Genomic DNA, 6,015 nt, shown 5'->3' with positions numbered 1-6,015 from the left:
AAAAAAGTCTTTCGCAAATATTTCGAGGAAAACTGATTCAAAGAATGGAACAATCCATTAACGTATACCAATGGGGTTATGTACAGGGCCAATTCAGACGACAGATCTCTTTCACAAGGCAATGTTAGAATTTTTTAACTCATGACAGTCAAATTAAAATGAAATCTTTTTTCAATAAGTGGAAATTATTGATTTTTTTATATAAACAACACTTGTGACCGTTGATAAATGACATTTTCAATCATTTTTAAAATGATTGCCACATTGTATCTGCTTCACTGATTAATATGATCAAATAATTGATTGATTAGGCGTAATCCTCACAGCTTCTAATTTGCTCTTTATAAAGGTATTCTTTCATGTTAATTGTGTATGTGTTTTTACAAGCAAACATAAATGTAACTGTTTAATAATACTTCAATATGTAAGTCAAATAACTTGAAATCTACATGTACACGAATGAACCGACAAAAAACTGTTCACTCTGTTTAAACAAAAAAGTTTTGATTTATTTTTAACACTTGCTGTACTATACATGTACAACTGTACCGTAAATTTACTCACTAAATAAAACAGGAATCCTACAAATCACAAATTCAAAAAGACGAGAATCAAGATTCAGTTAGTAAATAGCAAAATAAAGACAGCGCGAAAATTTCCCAGTTTACAGTATATGGATGAATTTATAGGTATATATGTTATGAAGATAAGTCTAACAGTATGCATTCCATTGATGTTTGATATTTTATTCTTATGTAATTGTAACCAAAATAAGCAATGCAGCCTCAGAAAAAAATATTCAATTGTATGATATGTATACAAAATGAATTAATCATTGAATTGAATTTAGTATCCGAAATTTTACAGTGTATTGTTAGTTATGCAGTTGTCTCAATTTATATGACTTTTGACAGTGCATTCTATGCAATTTATATTTCTTGTAAACTGGGTTGTTAAGAATTATTTTATTATAAATCTCAGTGTCCTGTACACAGTATGATTTATGAAATATTAACAATAAATGTCTGTAGGTTTTTGGATAATATATATAGACTATATTTGTACATTGTAGGGAAATATACACCATACTTTTCTCTTGTTTTGACACAAGTACAAATACATTTTATTGTTTCCTACCATGTACCAATATTGATTTTATCCTGCAATTTAAATGTATAATTTTCAATACTTTATTTTTTTAATGATATCAATACCGTATGACTTAAACATGAACCCCTATAATGACTCTAAATTGAGCTGTGACATTAACAGTAATTTGAATATAACTGGTCGCCCACAACAGAAGTGGGATACTAGGAGACTATAAACGTATAGTATATGTTTATCACTTCATGTTATCAGTCAACCAGTATTTGTATATTACAAAGGTTGATTGCAGAATAAAGCCTTATAATGATTATGGGACTTCAAAATAATGTTCGTTTGTGTATTTGAGTCTGTGTTCATATATATATATATGTTTGTGCAGTATTGTTATAGATTCAGTTTTTTTTTGTCTCAAATATTTTAAAATAATGTTGTGACCAATAAATGATTTTTTATATACATATTTTATTTTCTGAGTTGTCACAGCTGTTCATCAAAGTATTATATAGTTATAAACATATTGAATGTGAAATTACTTCTACAATATTTGAAAGGTAGCAGAAACAGACAGAATTTCTACATTTAGAACATTATACATACTAACTTAATTTCATAATTTAAATGTTGACATGGATTCTTCAGCTACCAGTATAGGTAGATATTGACCTAGATTCTTTAGCCACCAGTACAGGTAAACCTTGACATAGATTCTTCAACCACTTCAGAACCTGGCTTACGAATTCAGCCTAGCATAAAAAACATTTTCATACAGCATTCAAGATAAAAATGACTTTAAGAATTTTATTTTATTTTCTGTTCATATTGTTTTTCTTGATAAAGACTGATTGTATGAATATATTGGGCCAATGTCTGCTGCCTTTTTGCTTTTTGAGTGTTTTATGAAAGCTATTATTTAAGTATTCCATAATTAGGGATTTCAAAATATTTTTACACATTCCTGTCTGTTTTCTATAAGCCAGTAGATAATTTGATGCCAGACAAATAAGGATGGTTACCTGAATATACAGGTCTACCAACATATCAAACATCAATTGCTCTTTTTTATACACGTCCTTGTTTTCTCTGTATTTAAGCCATTTTTGTCTTAACTATTTTAACAAAAGTGATCATGTTTGTCTGAGAGAGGATGAAAAATACAGAAATTTGACCACATATGAGTAGGTGTGTAAACTTTGTTATTGTTTAAGCAAAATAAGATAATATTGTTCATTGTTTATCTATTTGATGAGGAAAACATTTTAAATCTATGTGTCCTTGGAATTTAAAAGAATATGCTGTCAGCTTGTAGAAATCAAGTTCAGTCACCATGTTTACTTTTTGTTCTGACATTCCATGGTCTTATGACTGTCTACACAAGACTGGCAAGCTGACTGAATTTTTTTGGGGACCTTTACAATAAGTGTTATGTCAATGATATGTTGACTATGCAATATGTGTTACTGGCCTTTATTTTTAAATTTTTTTTGCTTTTATCAAAAAAGATTTTTAATTTCCCATTCTCACTTTTAGATCACCACACCAATGTCTGATTATCAAATTATGACTTGTAAAAAAGGCCAATAAATGTAGCAGTTTTTGGGGTAAAGGTTGCTTTTTTTTTTGGCTTGATAGCTTTATTTTCCAGGCATGGCCTACATTTGAGAGCACAAACAAATTAGAGCAGTGAGGTGAACATTCCTCAGCTCCTATTCATTTCCATGTCCATAATAAAATATTGCCTAAATGTTTTACAAATTATTTATATACATATAAGTGCTTTTGATATACCAAGCTCGTTATTAAAATCTTACTTTCCCTTTAATTGTGCATTATAAAGGTACTTCCGCAACAAATTGCTTTGTCATACAACCTCTTTATTATTTTTACTTGCATTTACTATTTATGCATTAGATGGTTGCTGTTTATATTTTACAAATTATGTAGTTTATTTTAATAGTAGATATTTTATTTATTTTTATACATGTTTATGTTTTTGTTGGTTAGAAGACAACAAGGAATAAAAAAAAAATAATGAAATAAACTGTGATTCACAAATTGAATTATTTGTTGGAATATTTTACTTAGCAATATGATATCATATACTCCTTTTCTTTAATTTTTACTTATACACATGTATTTAAGTGCTGATCTCCAGCTTATGTATTTATTGAGACATAGGATAAAGACAATCCCTATAAGTTATCACCAGATTTTAATTTCTTGAGCTTGACGGGCGTCACATGTGGAACAGGAAATGCCAACCTTATCACCTGAGTTCACCCTCGTTTTTGTCGAGCCTGCGACTTTTGTCGCAGAAAGCTTGACATAGGGATAGTGATCCAGCAGGGGCGGCGGCGTTAGCTAACTTCTTAAAAGCTTTATATTTTAGAAGGTGGAAGACCTGGATGTTTCATAATTTGTATAAAGATGCCTCATGTTACGAAGTTTCTGTCTGTCACATGTCCATTGTCCTTGACCTCATTTTCATGGTTCAGTGACTACTTGAAAAAAAAGTTAATATTTTTTGTAATGTTAATTTCTCTCTTATTATGAGTAATAGGATAACTATATTTGGTATGTGCGTACCTTGCAAGGTCCTCATAAAATTGAGAATGGAAATGGGGAATATGTCAAAGAGACAACAACCTGGCCAAAAAGCAGATGCCCGTCACACAGTTTTCACTTGACCTCCACCTCATTTCATGGATCAGTGAACAAGGTTAAGTTTTGGTGGTCAAGTCTATATCTCAGATACTATAAGCAATAGGTCTAGTATATTTGGTGTATGGAAGGACTGTAAGGTGTACATGTCCAACTGGCAGGTGTCATCTGACCTTAACCTCATTTTCGTGGTTCAGTGGTTATAGTTTAGTTTTTGTGTTTTGGTCTGTTTTTCTTATACTGTATGCAATATGTCTACTATATTTGGTGTATGGAATGAATGTAAGGTGTACATGTCTAGCTGGCAGGTGTAATCTGACCTTGACCTCATTTTCATGGTTCAGTGGTCGAAGTTAAGATTTTGAGTTTTGGTCTTTTTTTCTTATATTATATGCAATAGGTAAACTATATTTGGTGTATGGAAATATTTTATGATGTACATGTCAGTCTCACAGGTTTTATTTGACCTTGACCTCATTTTCACGGTTCATTGCTCAGTGTTAAGTTTTTGTGTTTTGGTTTGTTTTTCTTAAACTAAAAGCAATAGATCAACTATATTTGTTGTATGGAAGAATTGTAAGCTGTACATGTACATGTCTGCCTGGCATGGTTCATCTGACCTTGACCTCATTTTCATGGTTTATTGGTCAATGTTTAGTTTCTTGGTTAAGTCTGTTTCTAAGAAACTATAAGCAATAGGTCAACTATATTTAGTGTATTGAATGATTGTAAGGTGTACAGATATTTCATGTTTGGTTTATATGACCTTGACCTCATTTTCTTGGATCATGCTAAGTTTATGTGATAGTTGTAGTAAAGATCTATATTTAGGACTATCAACATAATATCAATGATTAGTAAAGAAGGCGAGACATTTCAGCGTGTGCACTCTTGTTTTATGAGGTTCATGTTGCTCAATCTTTGGTTTTCTGTGTAATGTTTTTCCATTGTTTTCTATCTTTTTGTCCTTTATGTTTTTTGGCCATGCTGTTGTCTGTTTTATTGAATTTTGGTTGCCATCTTAGTATCTACTCTGTAATTAAATTAACCATATAATTTGAAGTATTTGCGGAATTTGACAAACAATAATAAGTGGTTATGTGCCTGTTTACGAGATGAATATGGTATGCTAACTGCTGGATCTCCTTCCTTTCACACTTGGTATAATGAGTCAGACCTATACCTAGACTTTAAAGACATGAAAAAGCACCCTTCCAATATTGACTGAATTGTTGCTTTTGAGATTTTTAGAGAGGGATGCAACCATTACATGGAATGTCATAATTCCCAAAAAAAATTATCTAATAATGTAAATTCAGAAATTATTGAGAGGTATTTATTAATGCTAATACTGAATAAGTATTGCAATAATAAAAACTAGCATTCTGATATCTGATACATATAACTGTATGCATATTTTCCTGAAATTCCAATAATTAATCTCGCATTTGAGTTTATTCTTCAAAATTCGCAATAATAAATGCATGAATTAATTTCTGAATTTAAAGTAGTATGAAATATTTTAGTGGTATCTGGTGATAAGGGGACATTTGCCTATTTCAAATCTTTAGAGACCCAAATGTTGCAAATCACCTGCTCTACCTCCATGACAAATATGTTGTTATCCGCACAAATAAAGCCCCAAACAACATCATTCTAGTGTATAAATCACATAACTACTTGATAAATGAATTAGGTATTGACAATTCACTTGGAAACTCATAGACCCCACAAACACTTATCAAGGAGGAATTATTGAATAATCATAGGTCTGTTCTATGTTTCTTTGGAATTTCAATGGTGTTGAAAGTGGCATTAAGCACCAATCAATCAATCAATTAATAATCAATCTTACATTAGTATTCAAATATTTGACTTATCTACTCTTTACACAAGTATTTCCCATTCCAAACAAAAAGAAAAATTGAAAGAATTGGTCTTGCTTTGTTTTATAAAAAAGAAAGGCCTACGTAGATACAAGTATCTTATCTTGGGTAGGGATCAATCTTACTTTGTAAAAAATAACCTGGATTCAAACAAAAAATTCTCTGAAACTGACATTATCAAGATGCTTGGTTTTTATACGACCGCAAAAATTTTTGCGGTCGTATATTGGTATGACGTTGGCGTCGTCGTCGTCGCCGTTGTCGTCGTCATCTGGCGTCGTCCGAAGACACATTGGTTTTCGCACTCTAACTTTAGTTTAAGTGAATGGATCTCTATGAAATTTTACCATAAGGTTCAATA

The sequence above is a fragment of the Mytilus californianus genome, unplaced genomic scaffold (assembly GCF_021869535.1).
Source record: "Mytilus californianus isolate M0D057914Y unplaced genomic scaffold, xbMytCali1.0.p SCAF_2, whole genome shotgun sequence".
In the NCBI taxonomy this organism is placed as follows: domain Eukaryota; kingdom Metazoa; phylum Mollusca; class Bivalvia; order Mytilida; family Mytilidae; genus Mytilus; species Mytilus californianus.
Note: the sequence above shows the minus strand (reverse complement) of the source record.